Here is a 21,872-nt window from a genome sequence, read left to right as displayed (position 1 = left end):
AATCCAAACTCCTTCAGAACTTATTATGACTTATCTACCTTAGAATTAGAATTTCACATAGAACTTGGCCAAGCCAGCAAAATGCTGACTTTGCTTGTAATGATACTGGCCAATTAACAATCTAGTTTCATGTATAAATACATATTCGTTACTTGCAATGAGAGTTACCCAAATTCATCTTCACAACAAAGTTATGTTGTATCCCTGTTCATATAATCCTCACATAAATAGGATGATGAGAATTTTCTATAGTAAATATATGAGCAGAGGCTTTCATTCTGTACAGTAACTAAAATCCTCACAGTTCTGGTAGCCCAGATACTTGTAAGCCAATGACTGGAATGAAACTACTGGGTATCTTGAAAAGGCATTCATGTCACCCTTCAATAAACTAGCACAAAGAAGCAGTTTGCACGCCGTGAGCCATTCACGTTTTTGTGGTTACTTGCAAGTAACCTCACTTTTTGATGAAGCTGGTCCTAAAGAACTACACCTTTAAGGGTTCGTACTAATTTACTGTACTTCACAAACACAGTGCTAAAGATGTCACTCCCACATGTAGAAGAAACAGGAAAAATACAGACTATGTACAGGGATGTTGCGATTTGTTACAGAATTGCAGCCAATCCCTGGATCTTAATGGAGAAAACCAACAAACCCACCAAAACCAAACCCCACCACCACATCCCCCCCGAAAAACCCCAAACCCCTACAATGGGCAGATATAAGCCTTCATGGAGAGAACAGCTATTCTATGTGTCTATTTCCAGGTTTGTGTGACCATGACTTTCAGAGATTATTCCTGGAATTATTAGGAATAAAAGTCTGTCCAGTGAAAATATTTCACTAATATCCATCAGTATTTTTAAGTAATAAACCCACTGTTAAATAACAGATAACTATTGTAGATATTACTTGACTATTTCTACTGTTTAATACTTCTATTGAAATGGTGACAACTATAAATTGATAGAACAACTTAGAAGCAATTTTTATTTCATGATGGATTTTTATTTCAGACTGAAAGTTGGAAAAGCTGTCACAGAATTAAGTTATCTTTCTCCTACTCCCCACTTTCTCAGTCTGCTTATGGGATGGATATTTCTTCCTTTTCATTGAAGAGAGGCAATCCCAAGCACAAATACAGGCTGAGAGGGGAGTGGATGGAGAGCAGCCCTGTGGAGAAGGACTTGGGGGTATCAGTGGATGGAAAACTGTGTGTGAGCCAGCAACATGCGCTTGCAGCCCAGAAAGCCAAATGTGCCCTGGGCTGCATCAAGAGAAGTGTGGCCAGCAGGTCGAGTCCTCCATTCTCTTGAGACCCTCCTGCAGTGCTGTGTCAGCTCTGGGGCCCCAACATTAGAAGGACACGGACTTGCTCAAGTGGGTCCAGAGGAGGCCACAAAGATGATCAGGGGCCTGAAGCACCGCCCTTGTGAGGCCAGGCTGAGAGAGTTGGGGTTGTTCAGCCTGGAGAAGACAAGGCTCCAGGGAGACCTTATAGTACTTAAAGAAGGCTACAGGAAAGATGGGGGCTCTTTATCACGGGCTATAGGAATAAGACAAGGGGTAATGACTTTAAACTGGAAGAAGACAGATTTAGATTAGATGCAAAGAAAAAATTATTTCCTGTGAGGGTGGTGAGGCACTGGCACAGGGTACCCAGAGCAGCTGTGGCTGCCCCCTCCCTGGGAGGGTTCCAGGCCAGGTTGGACAGGGCTTGGAGCAACCTGGGCTGGGGGAAGGTGTTCCAACCCCTATGTCATGGTCAGGGACTAGGTGATCGTTAAGGTCCCTTCAACCCAAACCACTTTATGGTTCTAAGAACCAGTTTTTAAATCAAAATATTCTGACCTAATCAGATTGGAGGACAGGGGGGCTTGTGGGGGTGTGAAACTGGGAAGAGTAGAAAGCAAGTTTCTCTAGTCAACTTGTCACTGAAACCATTCTAGCCACTTTCAGCCGCAAAGATGCACGGCACCGCTCCACTGCCCCGGGACCTCGTTTGCATGCGGCGGGCACAGGCCGGGGCCGGGCACAGGCCGGGGCCGGGCACAGGCCGGGGCCGGGCACAGGCCGGGGCCGGGCACAGGCCGGGGCCGGGCACAGGCCGGGGCCGGGCACAGGCCGGGGCCGGGCACAGGCCGGGGCCGGGCACAGGCCGGGGCCGGGCACAGGCCGGGGCCGGGCACAGGCCGGGGCCGGGCACAGGCCGGGGCCGGGCAGGAGCGCGGCCGTGCCGCTCCCAGCGCGCCCCCTGCTGGCGGCGCGGCGGCCTCGCCCGGCCCCGGCCCCGCGCGCCTATTGCCGTTTCTTACCCAGCACTAAATCTTTTCCAAACGTGGTTTCCTTAAACCCATTGCCAGGTTTATAAAATTACACAGTCTGGATTCTATTCAGGAAAACCACTTCTGAGATATTTTTAATAGCAATTAACGGGGAACAGGCAAACAATTAAAAAACATGGTAACAGCTTCTTGCCAAGCTGCAATTTAAACAAAAATTGGCCCTTATTTCAGAAGGAATCACAAAATGGGATTACAGTGAAAAGCAAATACGGAGGAGTGTGTGTGTGTGTGTGGGGGGGGCAGGTGTGTGTGAAGCCCAACAACAACTAAAAGAAAAAAAAAATCAAGAAAGACCAATAACTAAGCATATTTCAGGAAGAAAAAGGGAGCTTTCTCCCCATCTGGATATATCAAGCACCTAAAATCATAACGCCATGCATTTGAAGTAGTAATTTATGAACAATATACATTACTCCTGAAATGTAATCTTCCCATTGTTTTATTTTCTTATGATTATTTTGCTCATTATTGCCCTCTAGGAATGTGTCCATTCTAAAAACTACTTGATTTTTGTGTCTAGCAATGTAGAATGTTTGCTAAAGAATTTTTTTGAATCAAGAATTCAACGCAGTTGTCATTTTTTCATGTAAGGAACTGTTTTTAGTTTGATGCTTTGCTTTCTGTTATTGTGTCTCTTTATGTTTTTCCATCATTACAACATTTTCTACAGTAACTGATTTCTTACAGATACTACTATTAAAGCATTAAACTCTTAATTAATCACAGAAAATACAGTATTTGATTCTAAATATTAAATCAGACAACTGTTCTACTAAACTCTCTGATTCTGAAAGAAAACACCAAAAATTTAGGCAGAATATGGATCTTCACTATTTGTCCACAACCACAATATAACTAGCTAATTGAGCAGCTCTGTACTTTATGCAGAAGAATATGCCGATCTTTACAGAAATTAATGTAAAATGGTTGAGGACTTGCATAAGCATTATATTTCAGGAATATTCTTACTTTTTTTGTTTCCTTTTATGCTAAAATTGTCAATGATCAGCTTCATTATGCAAATACTTATTTTTACTCTCTTAAAATTACATATAAACTTATTACTGGTGATATTTACAGGAAGTATAGTGAACCCAGAGTAACATAATTTGCCTGCTTTTTCACATTTGCCCCATTACACAAGTCAAATTTTATTATTCCCTCTTAAAAGTAATTTATTTCTATTTATTCTTTACATCTGGGTTCAGATAAAATAATCCTCACAACATGCACGTGCTGCCTCAGATCTAATTACCTGCATTACACTTTCTCGGACCTTTCCTGTCTCAGGTCTATCAGTGCATGCATTCTAGTACCAGTTGAGGAACTGATTGTTACCCTCAGCCTGGGGGTTCAAGTTTCTTTGATCTAAGGTCTCCCCAAATACAGTACTGATGTATAACCTTGTGTGAGCTTTACTGAGAAAGCTGTAAGTGAGCCTGACAAGAACAGTGGGAGAAGGTAGGGAGGCCAAACAACAAAACAACAGGGAAAAAAGTTAGCAGCTCAAGGATTTCAGAGATAACATGCTGATATGAAAAGCTATAAAGAGGAAGAGGGGCAAGGAAAGAGAATCCGAGGATGGCAATTCAGTATCAGCAAGGATCAGCCCATTTCAAGGAGTGGCAGAGGGACCCCTTCCCTGCTTTCCCAATCCAGTGGAACATGAAAATAGAACAGAAACACTCAGTCTTATCAGCGATGCACATACCAATGATTAGCCTAGTAACTTCCTAATCCTAGTGTTCTGTTGTTCATATTAATAAATAGTTGCTTTGGACTCTTAAGTCACATTTACCCTACTTTCAGAGTCTCTTTGCATATGATAAAGTTAATTGGAACAAAAGTGACCTAGAATGGGAGATTTACGGCATCTCGATTCCACACAACCCTCAGTCATATACTTAAATTCAAGTATATACTTAACAGCACTACTAAGAGCACTAATTAAAAGTTATCTCAAGACTTGTCATGGGTGGCAGCAGCATGGAAAGATTTAGCACTAAAAAGCACACACTTACACTGGAAAGAAAAATTTCTTCAGTAGTGAAATAAAACAACAAACCTCACTAATTTGAAAATGGGTAAGGAGGGTAGGTCACAAGAACAATCCATAATGACGAAGTAGGAATGCTAAGGCAGATGTTTCAAGGATTCTAGAAGCTGAATACTTACAATAATCCTGCTCACATTGCTAGGATTGCCAGAGCAAAGGGTTACATCATTTATCATAAACATGGAAGCAAGGCAATTTGCTCTCCTGGACCTCTTTTTTTTTTTTTTTTTTTCGCCTGAGCCCTCTCTCTCTATCTATTGCTCAGATTCTATCAATATCATTCATTAGCTTTTCAGTGTATGACCTGTCATTCCCTTTGCCAGGATTCTGAGTTAATCAGTGCTTCGTTCTTAGCTGCTCGCAGCTCTCTTTCCTATCCTAGATCTCCCACTGACATGATATGCTGGTCATCCCAGTATTTCTCTCTCCTCATCCTGGGACTTCTTTCCCTTTCTTGCCGTCATGAGAGGTACTCTGCCAAGCCTTATAATTAATACCCCCAACTCTCTCTAACATAATGGATTCTTGCCTTCACAATCCTAACTATTCATCTTCAGTACCTTCACTGCACTCCAGAAGCCAGCTTTTACCTCCACAGAACAGTGCCCTTAAAGGACGGCCCAGGTGATTCATACTGACTGGCTTATTTTTCCTGCTTTATGTGAAGCACACATTCTCACTTGTAAACTTTCTCTGATAAGAACCCTATTGAGTCTCACAGCCTACTAAACGTTGCTTCAAATGTTCACAAAATGCTCTATAGTTCAATTACAAATATGCTCCAGGAGCTGTATAATTCTATAGCACATTGACTTATTCACAGGCTACCAATAAAACCAGTAATAAGTCATTTAACATGAGTCCAAAGACAACCTGCAAAATACTATAACATGGTTACTCAAAATAGATATTGCAACAGGAGGAAGGGAGAGAATGTTACAATGGTCTCTTTTTGAACTCTGAAGCAAAGAAGAGAATTTAAGTTTAATTGTGAAAGAGTATGTTACATTCCTGTTTGTTGATTTTCTTTTATGACAGTCAAGAGAGAAAGCTTAGGTTTCTTACCCTCTATTGTGAATCATGATATCTCAGTTTCTGAAGAGGAAAGCAAATTGATAATTCTTTTTCTGACCTTGCCTAACAGAATCTTCAAATAACGGTGCAGCTGCTGATAAAGGTTTCCCCAGGGCCTCTCGTTTTTAATACCTTCAATTAACTGAAGTAATTTTTAACTTTCACATTGATTTAAAAGGAGGTGTGGGGGGGATATAAATAATAAAATATCTAAACTTACAATATCATAGGAAGATTTAAGTTAAAATAAGCCTTCAAATAAGTTAACTGTAGCTTTATTTAGATAAAAGAAATCTCCACTTTCTTTTCTTCAGAATTCTCTTGACTTCATGATACATTTTACCCCTGGGAAACTTTCAGAGGAAGTCATTCCAGAAAGAAACAAATATGCTAGTGAGTTTACTTAAAAAGATAGGAGATAAAAGAAACAAAAGCACTTCTTTGGTCGAAGTTGAGCTAAGCGTGATTTTATCTTTTCACATAGTATGTCTCCTGCACAAAAGCCATGAAACATGGAAGACAAGGTGGTGGAATAAATTTTAATTTAAAACATAATCCAATTATAATTAATCCGTGCTCGATAATTTACCAACAGGGCAGCATAAAACTTGCAATTGCTTCTAAGCAGCTAGAAATATTTATTGCTTTTTATTACTTTCCTTCATGCCTCCAATATGAGAGTTGTTATCCTGACATATTAGTTGAATTTCTAATCCATTATCTCTACTTAGAACCATGTATTCCAGGCTGCAGTCGGGATGAAGTCATGCATTATTTCTGAAGCCATGAATAAAGATGAAGCAACCTCACATGATCTGAGGAAATAATTGAAGCTATTTGCAAGCACTATAACTCCTTGTTGTGTGTTCAGTGGCCACAACACAAGTGAGATACATTCTCCAACTTCTGCCTTTATCAGTGAATCACTTTTTGTCAAAGTAAACATTCCAAGCACCACTTTTTGAAAGCCTCGAGGGCAACTATGGAGTGATTTTAGAACTTTTAAGTCCAATCTCCCCACATTGACCTTTTTACCTTCATATAAACTCACAGTTCAGACACAGTCAACACCATTTGTACCATAGAAATAGAACTGCCTGATAGAGCCAATCAATAATTTTCTTCACATAATTAATAACAAAAAAGAGTGATTCATAAAGAAAAGACATCCCAGAAAGTCCTTTAACTCCTCAGCTATTTTGAGCTTCTTCATAACATCAATAAACATTCTAAACCACTGTCAAAATGTCTTAAAGTTGACAAACTTGTACTGGTACTAAATCCACTTAATTGAAAAAGAAGTGCACTTCTACATTTATTTGTTTTCAAATTGTCAGTTTGTCACTTTTTATTCAAATATTTCATATTTGAAATAAATTCACAAAACTTTAAGAAATGCAGCTTGTTTGCTGACAGTAATTTAGCCCAATCAATATGCTGATGGTCACTTGAACACTATGATTACTTTTGAATTGCATCAGGATACAAAATATTTATTATTAACACTTCATGACACGCACACAAAATATTACTTAGAATGCAGGATTAAAAAATTGTTCAATTGAAAGATTGATTTTAAAAAATTTGCAATTTCTTCAGGCCTATTAAAATCTTTTAAAGGGAAGCTTTGCATTAATCTCACAGCCCCATGGCTCCTAAACAAAGAATAATTTCTGCTTACCCAGTCCTAATTTCCCATTGCTGTCACTATGTAATATCTGCTTTAGTATTAGGTTATCAAGTTTTGTTTCTGAATAAGACAGTAAATCAATAGTGCTGACAGAAGTAAGCTACTGATAACTTCTCCGTTAGTGAGCATTCTCACACCGAGCCTCACCCCTGCATCCATCATATAATTAACCACGAATCACAAAGAACAACTTAAGAACAATCCACAGTGAATATTCAATGCTAGATCATCTTTTATTTTAGTATTGGAACAGACATCAATATATTTTGATTTAATGGCATAAACTGTGACATACGGATGTGCTATACTCATTTTGCAAACTGAGAAATAATGCATGTAGGGAAGATTTGCCTAAGCAAATCCGTGTCACTATCACTGTTGATCACCAGGCTGTAACACCAGTGAATATAGTGCCACTATTCTGCCATCTTTTATTTCCAATACTCACTATTATCACCAAACACAGTTGTGGAGTGATATAAGGGGTTATTCACATGACTAGTCTCCTGCTTAATGTTAGCCTTAGGAATCAATTACTATGCTCTGTAATTTATAAAAATCATATCCATCTCAGAGAGGTGACATTTATTCAAGTGATTATACTTCAACAGCAAAACAGTCTCTACTACACATAGGATTAGTAGCTGAATAGATAATCAAAGTGACATACACAGCTGGGGTGGGAGGGCAGGAAAGGGGAGAACCCATTTGATTGTACTCAAGGCTGACACTAAGTGAGAAGAAAAAACCCCTCTAAATGCACCTTTTCATAATTCTTGCCAGTACTTCATAGCACTCATTTCAAATCTGTTAGAGAACGAAGGCAAACAAACAAAACCCCACTTGTTCACCATTTCTAGCAGCACAGTAAACATGAAACTGAAAAACAGACATTAGGATTGGATTATTGTAAAATAATTCTAGTTTGGATTTTTGGTTTTAATCGATAAGCACAGCAGCAATTAAAGGACCCTATCTCATCCTGTATTATCCTTTTAAAAGCTATTAATTTCTAATGTGCAGTTTACCCTCAAGTCCTTGACTCCACTCCCCTCACAAATATGGAAAGGATTTCCCTAATACTTTTATCTTAGTGCTGCTATATCCTATATGATTTCAGGAAGGCCTAATTATTGCTATTTCAAGCAGACATTGAGGCAGTTTATTTTATAAAAAGATACATTCTCTGAAACAGCTTGGCACTTTTCCTATCTGGCCAATATTTGAGTAAATATTCATTAGCTACAATGCTTCTGGTGAACCACTGGATGTCATCTATTGTGGTTTAAGCTCAGAGGGCAACAGAGTACCACACAGCTGCTCACTCCCCCCTTCCCTCCCAGCACTGAAAAGGAGAAAATGAAGAGACTTGGGAATCGAGATAAGGACAGGGAGGAATGACTCACCCATCATAGTCACAGGCAAAAAACAGACTCGTTAGGGAAAGGGAAAAAAAGAACATAAATTTAATACCAACAGTAACAACTACACTTAGAGTAGGACAATGAGAAGCATTACCACATCTTAGAAACACTTTCCCCCCATCCCTCCATTCTTCCCAGGCTCAGCTTTGATCCTGATATCTCTACCTCCTCCCCCAGAGGCACAGAGGGCAGGGAATGGGGGGTGCAGTCAGTGCCGCTGCTTCTTCCACCTTGGGGTGGGGGGGACAAATGACAGGATGGGATGGGGGGAATGGACTCCTAGCATTCTTTCTCTGTTCCAGCATAGTCCCCCTCTCACAGGAGACACTCCCCCACAAACTTTCTCCAATGTGAGTCCCTCCCATGGGCTGCAGTGTTTCCCAAGCTGCTCCAGCGTGGGTCACACACATGTTGCAGTCCTCCCAGCACCAAACTACAACACTGGGGGCTGCTTCTTCCCACAAAGTCCTGGCCTCCTTTGGGCACAGACACCTTCTCTGAGGGGGGAATCTTCACAGGCTGCAGGTCAGCATCTGCTCCACTGTAGACCTCCATGGCTGGCAGGAGTGTGCAGCTCTGCCATCTCACCAGAGGCTGCAGGGGGGCTCTGCACTGGCACACCTCCACTCCTCCCCCTTTTCTTCTCTTCCACTGACCTCAGTGTTTGCACAGATATACTCTGCACAACTCCTCCTCCCAGGTTCCTCTTCTTAAATACATTATTGCAGAGGCACAGCCACCATCGCTCATTGGCTCACCCTTGGTGCAGTGGTGGGTCCAACTTGGAACCAGGGGAGCTTCTCACAGGGGGCCACCACTGTAGCCCCCTCTCCTGCTACTCACACAAACCCAGAACACATCTCATATTTGATCAAAACTGCCTAATTCAATTCTTATTTCTACAAGTTAGCATTAAAAGCATACAATCCAAATATTCTTACTGGAATCTAAGCCACCTATGTATTTTCTAGTGTAGCAAGAATTCATTTGTGTTTCACCTGTGAGGAAATACCTGAAGGAATAGCACTTTATTTTTCCTTTATGGGCAGGTATTTTGTAGTTGTCTATTTTAAGGACCGCCCACCTGAGAAATCTACACACACACATTCATCTCTGTTCCAAGCTAAATCCACTTCCATAAACTTCCAAGAATAGTTAAAAACCCCAAAACATTATTGTTATTCCTTTGTTCTTAAAGGCTACCAGTGATGGGATATCCTACATACAGCCTGTTACAATGCCTAAAAACATCCCTTGAAGTTACTAAAGGTCATTATTTCTTTTTCCAGTTCCTTGTGGATAGAGACAGTTCCATTCTTGCAGAAGCAGGATCTTACAGGATAAATACCTATATAGAGAGAATACCTTCTATGGAAGATTACTTATTTTGCTTTATTTGTTTGCTTGCCACCATTGTGAAGCTTTGTGAATGTTATATCCCCTGTAAAATATCTCAGGATTGTTTAGTTTTCTGATCTTGTTCTGCATGTTCTTTTTGTTGATACCCACTTTTTAGTCACAAGAGTACTTCCAAACATAAAGCTTATTTTGATTAGGCATTGGCAGAGATTCATCCTTCATGCCTCTCAGATTTTCTTAGTAAAGGGTGGCACTTAATGTTACATCAACTGCACTAAATCAACAATAGGATGATGCTGGTTTCTGAAAACCAGTTCGTCTTCGGAAAGAAAAAGACAAAGACTAAAGACCACAGCAACCCACAACCTAATCCACTGAAGCATAAAGGACTAAAGACGTAAGTGTATTTCAGGCAAAATAACTATCAGGAGAAAGATCTTATCCAAATTAATTGGTAGGTAAAAAAAGAAGGAAAAGCCCCAACCTGATCCTAGATTAACGGCTAAGCAATCTATCCTTATTTCATTGTGGTGAGATATTTTTAGTATTTTGCTACAGAAAACAATTCAATTGCACAGTGGAAACTCACAATTCCAGCTCATGTGTCCTAACTTGTTTACTTAACCATCTTCTAACTGTCAACCTCAAAATTACTTCCAAGAATGGGAGTGGGAAGAAGCGCAATATTAACATTCCTTGATTCAAACACTTTTAACTGAACAAAATGCAGCTGATTCATCAAATCATACAGTTGCTGACCACAAGACATTAGTTATTTGGTTTTAAACTTGGAAATAAATTTATCCCACTGACTAAGGAATTAGACAAGCACTGAAAGGTGACTGCTCAGATAAGAAATCCTGAAAAGGCATCTTAAGACTAGTGTAACCTCTGTCTACAAGACAAAACTGGATTCTTTGGCATATGTGAATGTTGTGTTTGATGTCGGCTGGACCAAGCTTTGTCCTGCCTGCTTTCTCTAGTGAGTTAACACTTGGCACAAAAAAAAAAAAAAAAAAAGAAAAATCAAACCAATGACAGTGTAGGATGCAGAAACAGATTGTGTGAATCAGAAATGCACTCTTCCCACAAGACCCCAGTATAAACAGATATCTTCTTCCACTAATTTCACACAGGTTCAGTCTATGAACTATCATAAACACAGCAGAATTCAGTAAAAAAGAAATAGGAATTGGTCCCCAAAAGAGCGGGACAAAGTAGCTCAAAAGAAACTGATGAAGGTGCACCTTGGAGTTCAACTAGTATTTACTACTAAACAGGTTTGGCTTTGTCATAAAAGCCTAGAAGTGGCATTGTACAGCACACCACCCAAGAATAAGCACTATTTCCAGAAGGCCTCCACACAAATGAAACAGGAAGATAAGGCCATGACTCTTCACTTTTTTGGTAGGTTACTGTACACATTAAAGATACAACTTCTGTGTTTCTCAGGCGTAGTTTCGCAGCAGTGCCAAGGAAGGCAACTGATGGCGTTATTTTTCTGTATTTTATTTTCTAATTCAAGACACAAATCCCCTCTATAAGCTAGTTTTTTCCTTGTAAAACACACTGTGTGAGTAGTGAGCAGGAGTAGCTTTTAATGCACAAAATATTTACTAGACCAAAGATCCAAAGTCTTCTACAACCTGACTCAAGCTTCTTTCAAAACACCAGTCTGAAAGAGCTGTGTGAAGTAATTTCCATTCAAACACTGTATAGTGGAGACAGCTGCTTTATAAGCATTGCTTCAAAATGGTTTGGTTGCTTTAAAAGAATTGAGATATTTCAAAGGAATTACAGAAAAGCAAACCCCCCCAAAAAACACCAAAGCGTAATTACAGAAAAGCAAAAAACTTCAAGAAAATGCCTAACACCACACCTAAAAAAGCCCATTCAGTCAATGACAACACTTTTTTTGTCCCCTAGAAACATAGAATTTTTTTTTATTATTACAGGCATTGTCTCAGAAAGAGCTCTGGGAGTGCTTCTCTAGCATACATTCTCTTGGAGGGTTGGTTACCTCAGTTTAGGCACATGACTTCCTGCTCTGACCGGTGACATTCACTGGTCTCTTTTCAGAGGAAAGAAAAAATAGTTACTTAAGGCAGTGCTGCCAAACTTACAGAAATTGGATTCCGTTCCTACTATGTGTACAACCTCTCTGCCACATACAGCCCTTTCAGAGGGATTGAGGATACTGACTGAGGTTGCCAGGGCAGGGGGAACAACTGTTCTCTGGAGAGTTATAACTGCACAGCAAGAAAACTTCACAGGGACTGCACATCTGTGCTTGCCTATGTCTGCTGGTAATGTTTGCTGTGCAAAGTGGAACAGTTTAATGCAAAAAATGAAATTTCAGGAGTTGGATTATTAGTTCCTTTCCTTTAACCAGAAGTGGCACACAACCGACACGACAGACAGTACTACTGAGCAACCTGGGCAAAAACTGATGATGTCTGAATTGCCAACCATTCGTGTGAGGCAATGGTTTGTACAGTTTGGAGCAACAGTGAGAAGGAAAATAATTGGTACCATTATTGACCACATAAACAGAGCAAGTGATCATAATAATTTCCCCTAATTATCACATCTAGTAAAAAAATGCCTGTTTAAGCAATACTATCATCAGTAGAACTCATAAGATTTTTCTAGGAAGAAATTCTAAAACAAATATTCTTAAACCATTTTAATTAAATACTGAAGTACTGATGCTTCTTAATATCAAAAATTATTCAGAAATAGATGTCTGAAGTTATGGTTTCTGGATTAATATGCAACACATATGATGGACAAACTACAATAATTTCTCATGCATCTAAAGAAAGTTCCAGAAACTCATCCTCTTTCTGTTTAGAAGAGAAAAATCCCAAGGTGAGGGAATGACATGGATGTAAGAACCAGCGGAAGGAATTGTGTCAACTATCAGAAACTCGGCAGTCACATCCTCAGATCCTGCTGCAACTGAACAGCAGTTTACATGAACTAGAACCTTATAGTAAATTCTCCCTCCATCTGAAAAAAATCTTTAAATTACATTAACACATCGGTAGTTTTAAGAGCAGCTCTTACCTTCTGAATAGCCCTGACCCATCTTGCTTTTGAATAATTACTTCCATCAGCTTGATCTGTATTTCTCCTGGAAAAAGGGGGAGGAAAAAAAAGAGGTACTCAAAACAGTAACATATGAAAAAAAAAAAAATTAAAACAGCTCCGATAAGTCTATGAACATGTGGCTGAAAGTCAGCTAGAATCATCATCCATTTCCTCTGTATATAATATCCTCTATATACTAGAAAATATTAGCTCTGTGGAAGTTATTCGTAATATAAAGTTATGAAAACTTATCCTGGTATCAGCACAAGGGTAACTTTACACTTAGTAGGAAAAGAGAGGATACAAAGTTACACACTCTCATCCTCCTAGTCAATATAAGCTGTTCAGTTAAGTACTGTTTCAGTCAGTGGATTCACAAGTGGCTTTGCTTTGTCAACATTAAATCCAAACAAGCTATTGAAACTAATGGAGGAAAAAAACATTATGATTTATTTTGCCTGCAACATGGAAGATTTATTTTATTCCTACCTGATGAATGACATGACACCATGAGCTAGATCAATGTTTGCTGCAGGGAATGACCAGGTTAAAGGAAATCATCTAATGTATTTTTCTCTTATGTACCCCTGCTTTCAACTCCAGCCCACTTTTTCCAAAAGGCAAATAAAAATAACAATCCAAGAAAATCTGATATTCTTATTGCAAACAGTTTTGTTTCTCTCCTAGGATTTTAATGTTAAAAATCAAGTATAACAAGTTGAAAATATTTTGTAAAGTTTTGATAATTAATATTTTGTCTTATTTTCATTACAACTGAAGATAAATGTAGAGAATCACATTTCTCTCCCATCTTTTCCCCATTAATTTCCAACTACCCTGCCACTCTCTACTTGGGCTGTTAGTTGATAAAATAGAACAGAATGTTTCAGTGAAGAGTCCCCAGACCTGATGGTGATTTGACTGCAAAGTTAGAGCATAGCATACATATAGTTGATTCAGTGTACAGGGGAAAATAGGCAGACACTAAATAGTAACTAGAGCACAACACATGGCAGGATCTCCATATGCTGTTTTTTTCTGCTGTAACAAAATATTAAACTGCAGTTCTGACACCATTCCCACCTATCCAGGCATTCTGAAGCAAATAAGATACATTCAAGCAGAGGGGAGTGGCTCACAGTATCCCCTTCAGTTTACAGGAGGTTCCATTAATTCTAAGAGTATACTGGCTTGAAAAGACTGGATCCCTGCCCGTTATTTATTAACAGGGTATAAAAGAACATTGGTAAAGGAAAATATTTCCTGATTATAGTGGTTCATAAATCAGGATTACATGGTCTCTGACATCAAATGGCAGGAGGAGAGAAGAAAAGAAACAAAAAAACCCCAACCAATATAAGAAAACAAACCACCAATGGAGAAAAAAATAAAAGGACATCTTTGAATTTCCTCAGTAAAGGCATATCCTTGTGAGACACAGAGCTACCACCACCAAGTCTTTGCAAACTGCACTAAAGGAGTTACTGAGAAGACATCCTAGAACATTTATACATCTCAAGGCCTGGAATAAAGCTATACAAGGGAAGTGGAAAAAAAAAGCCAAACCCAAAACACAACACTCCCCATGAAAAAGCCACCACAACAAAAACTTACATTTGATAAGGTAAGCATCATTAACAGAACTCTAACAAATCCTTGAAATAAGAATCTGTTATGCAATTGCTTGTCCCCACACAGAAGTAGTTCACTTACACAGGCCAATTATAATGCGATGTCATTATTCAGCTATTCACCACACCTGTGAAGAATGTTGGTTCAAGCTGAAAAACACTAATTCAGTTCATGGCTGTTAAGCACAGGTTAAAATAGTTAGTATACACTATACCACACTTGCAAGAACTTAAGTAATTCAAAAGATACTGCCTTGTACAATAACAGTTAAGTAGCAAAATACAACCATACAGTACAATTCTACAGGTACAATCTACAGAGGACAGCGGTGGCCTGTCTACTAAGCAAAGTGGCAGCATATTTATATTATACTGCAGTGATATCCCTAGGTCCACACATTGCTACTTAATTATCTTGGACTTTTGGAATTTTGAGGGGAAAAATGTTCTCTCTGATATGCACAGCTTAGTGCACATCATGCAATCTAAGTATGAAGAGACTTGTCTTCCTCTGCCCTCATCTCTGAGGCTGCATGTTTGCAGGTTCAGCCTTTTGCTTTTTCACATCTATTCACTTTTTTTTTTTTTTTTCTTTTTACTAGCAATACTAGTAATCAGCCCACCTCTTCTGTAGCTGTTAACTAGACTGGAAATACTTGGTAATAATTAACCTTAAGGATTATTAGGGTAATTAACCTCAAGGTCAGATAGAGAGTTGGTTGTCAGTGGTGATTCAAAAGGAACAGTGAAAACCAGCTTTCTCTGCATTAACTAAAAGTAAGTAGGGTCAAGAGTATTCTTAAGTTTTGAGGCATAACATAGACAGTCAGACAAAAATATTTAACTGGTTTGAAACACTTGTAGAAAGTCATTGGTCTATGATCAGACCGCTGAGCAGTGCAGACAAATACAGTGGTTCAATACACTCAGCCTAGACAGACAGAGTAGGAGCAGATTTTTACCTGTCTGCTTCCTGTTGACAGTGATTGGTCCCATTTAGACAACAAATGATTATTAAATTTCTATTGAGACCTATTAAAACTAATGAGTTACCTGGCAGAAAACAGTTTTTCAATATTGAATAAAGCCTCCAGATGACAGGCAGTTTACAGGAATTCTGAGTAGCAGACCACCAGATACTGCTGGGAATGATCTGTACTGCTAACTGAATTAGGTACGAGGAATGTATTTTGTCCCAGGCAAATACACTGCTATATTTTTTTTGAAACAAAGAATATAAGCAATAACAGCAGATTAAAAGAATTCCACACAAGCATTAAATTGGAAAATAAAAGAATTGTAGCTGATAATAAGACCATTAATTCCCCATGGTAGAACAACCAAAACGCTTGAAAACAAACAAGACAAACACCTTAAGAGTGCCTGAAAATCATACTGATGCAATGTTCCTACAACATAATGCCCAACTGTGGTCTCTGAACCAGTTCAATTCACAACAATGAGAAGGGGAAAACCAGAGGAGAAGCTTCATAATGAGTCCAGCAATATTCAGATATGACAAGTTCAGCAAGCAGCCTAGGTCAAAGTTTTGATGCACTGTGTCTCAAATTTAGCAGACCTCCACAGCTCCTAGCCATAAGAATCAAAATAACCATTCTTGTTGCAATTTACCAACAGAAGACCATTATGTGCAAAGGAATGCACAGGCTAGACAAAGATTAGTGCTGTTCAGTCTGGTTTATCAAAAGCTAAGGGTTTTTAATAGAAAACAAAAGTTACACTGACACTTATTTTCCCTCTCAATTATGCTGCCCAGATACATCAAAATTGGTCTACTATTTCAACGATGATTTGCATTTTCATGGCATTTCTTGTAAAATTAAATCTCACTACAGACTTTGTTGTAAAGCAGTTAATTACATAGCAGTTGCATGGCCACATACAGACAAATAATGGCATTCTCTGAATGTTTATTTGTTTGCAATAGGCTGTCCTGAACATCTACATTGATTTCTAACTATTCATCATTAATGTCGATTTTGTCAGCTTTGAGTATAACTGGAAAGAAACTATGGAAGAAAACCTGAAATAATTACACTCTATTATGACATATTATTACATTATTTAATCAGCGATTTCTACTCCCCCACTAGTAACAGTCATGCTGGAACTAACATTTTGTGCTTAAATCAATCTCTAATGGACAGATCAAGCAGAGTTGTACTTGGGTAGCTTTTTTGCCAATTGATGGGGTTAACACAAAGGACACAGACAATGAGCTCAAGAAATAGGCTTATTTTACTTTAGTTTAAAGCAGCAGAAAGAATAAGCAAGGTAATGCACCTAGTCATTACTACATGAAGCTAGCTATAGTGATTAAGAAAGATACATCACCAGTTGCCCTCATACTTTACCATCACCCCGACCCGTGCATCAGCTGGGGAGCCCCGTCACAGCGAAGGGTGGGAGAGCCTGTCCCAGCAACTGGGAAGTCCCACGCAGGGCGTCCGCTCGTAGGTGGGGTCTCCGTCTGTGCTGTGAGAGGGTCCGGCTTGTATACAGTTTAACAAACAAATCTATACAAAATGCACAGGAGATACCTGGTAGATTGACGTGCCTCACTCAGGCGTGTCCGGATCTGGCCAGGATCCGGACACATCTGAGGAGTTTCTGGTTTTTTTGACGTTTAGGATTTATAGTTACTTCCTGTTTATTTATTGTTTCCAGGGATTGTTCCTAGGGTTGCTGATAAGATGCTGGTTGTTGGTCGGGGAATTCACTCAGAAGTCAACTTTGGTTTGAGGCCTATCGTTTGGGCCCCTTTTTTTTTGTTTCAGTAGCATATTACCACAAAACTGTTATTTGTTTTTTGCTTTTCTTGAAAATGCTTTTAATGAAGTTCTGATAACAGTTATTCTTGTAAAAGTATGGGATAAGGATCCTGATGGTAATTTCTAGTTTTCTTCTGCATTCTTTTATAGTTCAGAAGGAGGATAGGAAAGGATAAAAATGAAGAATGGCTTCTCTGTTTCTTAGAATACCAAAAAGAGTACTTTCAAGTACTATGCTTCTAATGCTTCTTGCATTCTGAAACATGCACAATTTAATGTGATAAGTTCATAAAATACTTGAATCTTTGGGAGTAGTATTTACACATCTGTTACTCATTTAGACTGCAGCAGCACAAATTCTTTGGGAATATCTTTGTTGGTTCAGTAAAGCACTAGATGCAGAAGTTGCTACCACAGCCTTGCACTTCAGGACAAAGTGACATTAGTCGCATTAAATACACCTGGGCTACAATAAGCTTGTCCTTGTTACAGCACCTGCCAGATTATCTGAAGCTGACTGCACTGAAATAGTTTTCAGCTGAAAACATCTTTGCATCCCTAGTTTTCAAGTCAACTCATGCACTCAGTAGAAAGGAACACTATTCTTATTGGAAAGTATATCTGGGATGTGGAACTATAAAAATGGTATCCCATTAAGGATTATCGTACTATAAAGCGATAACTCAATTTTAACTTGTTTCATAGGCCTAAATTTTACAGTACAAATAAAAGAATCAGTGCAACATAGAAAAGCTCTGCAATAAGTAGCAGTTTAATAAGACATTAGGAAGAACTGGAGGAGGTATGTGTCCATCTTAGCTGTAATCATGTTAACAGGAAGTGAATGACTTGATAAAATTGCAGAGAATTAAGTGAGCTAGGCTTTCCAAAGTTAGGTCTATCACAGTAAGACTTACTTTTTAAAGCCTCTCATAGATTCAGATAATTTAGTATTATCCAACTACCTCATATAAATGTTTTTGTGTTTCAGTGACAACAGAAAGCAGACCACTCCAAGATATGTTTTTTGTAGCATTAAATCTATACCCCTGTACAAGTTCCCATTTACAAATACTCAAGCTGCACTTAAAAATTTAGTTTCCAAACACTAGAACAGAGAACAAAACTTGTTTATAGGTCAGCAACCAGTTACTCATCTCTACAGTGAAGTTCTAGGTTTAAATTTGACTATACTTTTTTTCTCTTGCATTTGCTTTCTTATTGTCTACAATTATAAGTTCCAGTAACTATATTGTCATCTTCAATCATATGTTTACATCAGTTATATTACTGCTGGTTTTCACTTTGAATAGTTTACAGTTCTGAGTTCTTGGAGATTTTTTGTCTGGTTTAAAAGTAAAATTGTGAGGCCTCAGTTTCTTCAGGACAAGGTACTAAATTTTATCTTAGCAGCTTGTATTTTGAAAGCAACATTATCTACAGTAATGAAATATTTGAGATCACCTTGTGTAGCTGCCTATAACACATAGTACAACAATAACATCCACCTTCTTTCTAACCATTCAGATCCAAATGTTTAGTAACACACGAACAGAAACTAAAATACATTTACACATATGCTTCAGTTAAGTTCTTAGAATTTTTCTTACTTACCTAATCATTAAGAAATTAAGTCTTTTATAAGACCTACATCTTTTGACTCATGTCTAGAGAAAATGAATGAAGTTTCAAGGTATGCATTTAGCCCCATATCGAAACTCAATTTTTTTCCAAGTTCAAATATTACCTCCACTTTTTTCCAAGATTTTCGTAGGCATGATTCATACTGATGTTGATCTTCATATTTTCCTGAAGGAAGGTGCCTATTCCTGCTTGTTTTTAGAAAAACCACTAGCCAAGTCCATTATCTGCACAGCTGCTAAAGATAACCCATCAGTAACTGCAGCCTGATAACCCCTCCTCTTCCTGGGCATAATTAACTATTTGTTGCAAGGGAAGTACTTTCCCTAGTGTGTTTTCACCCTTCAGGCTATACATACAGGTTGTTGCTGTCTCTCTTAAAGCTGATTCAGGAAGTCACAACTTGCTTTAACAGTTATTTACCAGTTAGGTTATTTTAGTGTTCTGACTTACAGTATGGCCCAACAAACTTTTGTTTCATCATAGATAGTAAACTATTCTGTGTAACTAAGAATTGGTACTGGGAAAGGAGAAAATAACTACTTAAACTTCTGTATTTGACAGTCATTAATTTGGTGCACTATGAATTTAGTGCATAAGTTGTGCTTGTCCTGAATTTTACTAACACAATTACAATTTAATTAATAACAATTATAACGTATTTAATTATAATTAATTATATATGTTTCACTGCCTTCTTTTGAGTAATACCCATCATAGTACCATTCAAACTTCTTGCACAGGCTTTGAAGCATACTGTGACATACCTATAGACACCAGATCTGAATTTCTGCTCTAACCATTTCAAAGAACGGACTGATCTCTATGTGAAATACAAGTTTTGTTATTGACGTGAAAAGAGACAAAATCTCTCTATAATACAGCTTTAGTTAATGGAGCTGGGAAAATCACATGACCTCAAGATTAAAGATAGTTTCCATATATGAACAGGACAGCAGCCAGAATAAAGGGTCAAACTAAATGAAATCAGATAAATTCTCTTTATGATCATAACCTGAAAAATTAAACTGCACTGACAGAGGAAGCAGAGAGGTACAATCACACATTTTTTTCATTGGGAAATGGCAATTTAGAAGGATTAAATTGGAACCAGTAGAGGACTAGGGATGAACAAATTTTGAAAAATGTTATAGAACTGAGGAATTCTGGATTATGAAGTTTGCTTTGTCATCTTTTGGGATCACAGGTCAGCAGGAGAGCACCTGAAGAGCAGCACAAAGGAATCCCAGCCAGAGAGTCAGCTTCATCACGAGCCCAACTTAAATGCCTCTATGCAAACACACATAGCATGAGGAATAAGTGAGAGGAGCCAGAGGTGCGCATGTCTGCAGGGCTGTGATCTTACTGGCATCACGGAGACGTGGTAGGATGGCTCCCATGACTAGAGTGTTGGAATGGAAGGATACAGGTTCTTTAGGAAAGACAGGCAGGGGAAATGAGGAGGGTGGGTGTCACCCTGTGTGGCGACAACTAGCTGGAGTGCCTGGAGTTCTGCCTGGGCGTGGATGAGGAGCACACCGAGAGTGTACAGGTCAGGATTAAAGGGAAGGCAGGGACAGGTGACATTATAGTGGGGCTGTGTTACAGGCCACCTGATCAGAAAGACCAAGCAGATGAGACCCTCTATAGACAGCTAGGAATATCCTCGTGTTCACAAGCCCTGGTCCTCATGGGGAACCTTCAACCACCCTGATACCTGTTGGAGGGACAGCACAGCACAGCATAAGCAGTCCAGGAGGTTTCTGTAATGCATTGATGATAACTTCCTTCTACTAGTGATAGAGGAGCCAACAAGGAGAGGCGCTGTGCTGGGCCTTGTTCTCACCAACAAGGAAGGTCTTATGGGGAATGTGAAATTCAAGGTCAGCCTTGGCTTCAGTGACCATGAAACGGTGGAGTTCAAGATCCTTAGTGCAGCGAAGAGCGTGCACAACAAGCTTGCTACCCTGGACTTCAAGAGAGCAGACTTTGGTCTCTTCCAGGATTGGCTTGGCAGAGTAACATGGGATAAAACTCTGGAGGAAAGAGGATGCCCCCTCCCTGGCAGAGTTCAAGGCCAGGTGGGACAGGGCTTTGAGCAGCATGGTCTAGTGGAAGGTGACCCTGCCCGTGGCAGTGGGGGTGGAACTAGATGATCTTTAAGGTCCCTTTCAACCTAAACCATTCTATGGAAAAAGAAAAATATGAATTTATAAAAAGTACCTTACTGCTTTCATTGTAAACCAATCAAAATTCAAGCTATGGGTTTGTAACCAATCAATTGCTATGCAAATATAGTAAATGATTCCAGTTAAGTTTACCCAGCATGTGAATGTGTTAGTATCTTTCAGGGAAGCAGCTTAAAGATGAAATATGACACAGCACTAGGAGACTAATGAAACTTTTCATAAACATTTGCTCCTCTTCCCAAGGGAGATCTCTTTTCTCCTTTGTTGTACAGTTCTTTCTGTAGAGTTCTTATGCCTCTACCTGAAATAGCTGCGTTTTAGTTTTTTGAGATCAAGTCACACAGACAAAGGGAATTTCCCTGCACAAGAACTGATACCCAACTTGACTCTTTTAGCTTTTGTATAAATTTACATCTTTTTTAGCAGTTTCAAGGGAATACTTGCACAGAAATTGAATATACTTCTTTTACACACAGCTGTAAGTACTAATTAGATAAACTAGTTCCCAGAAGCCAACAAGGCTACTTACTTAAATAAATTACTACTTATGCAAGTAAGGTCTAAGTAAAGCGTGT

General features: G+C 38.9%; 1 protein-coding gene across 1 annotated transcript in view; it reads right to left on the bottom strand.

The window, feature by feature from the left end:
* Window positions 1–21,872, bottom strand: part of UNC13C (unc-13 homolog C) — a 212,384-nt gene that overhangs the window by 178,512 nt on the left and 12,000 nt on the right. Inside the window, exon 2 of the mRNA XM_042804059.1 lies at window positions 13,021–13,087. The gene's annotated coding sequence lies outside the window, so the exon portion shown is untranslated. The remainder of the gene's footprint in view (window positions 1–13,020; window positions 13,088–21,872) is intronic.

Source organism: Tyto alba, unplaced genomic scaffold (genome assembly GCF_018691265.1).
Source record: "Tyto alba isolate M040663 unplaced genomic scaffold, T.alba_DEE_v4.0 Super-Scaffold_41, whole genome shotgun sequence".
NCBI lineage: Eukaryota > Metazoa > Chordata > Aves > Strigiformes > Tytonidae > Tyto > Tyto alba.
Note: the sequence above shows the minus strand (reverse complement) of the source record. Positions and strands in the feature narration are given on the sequence as shown.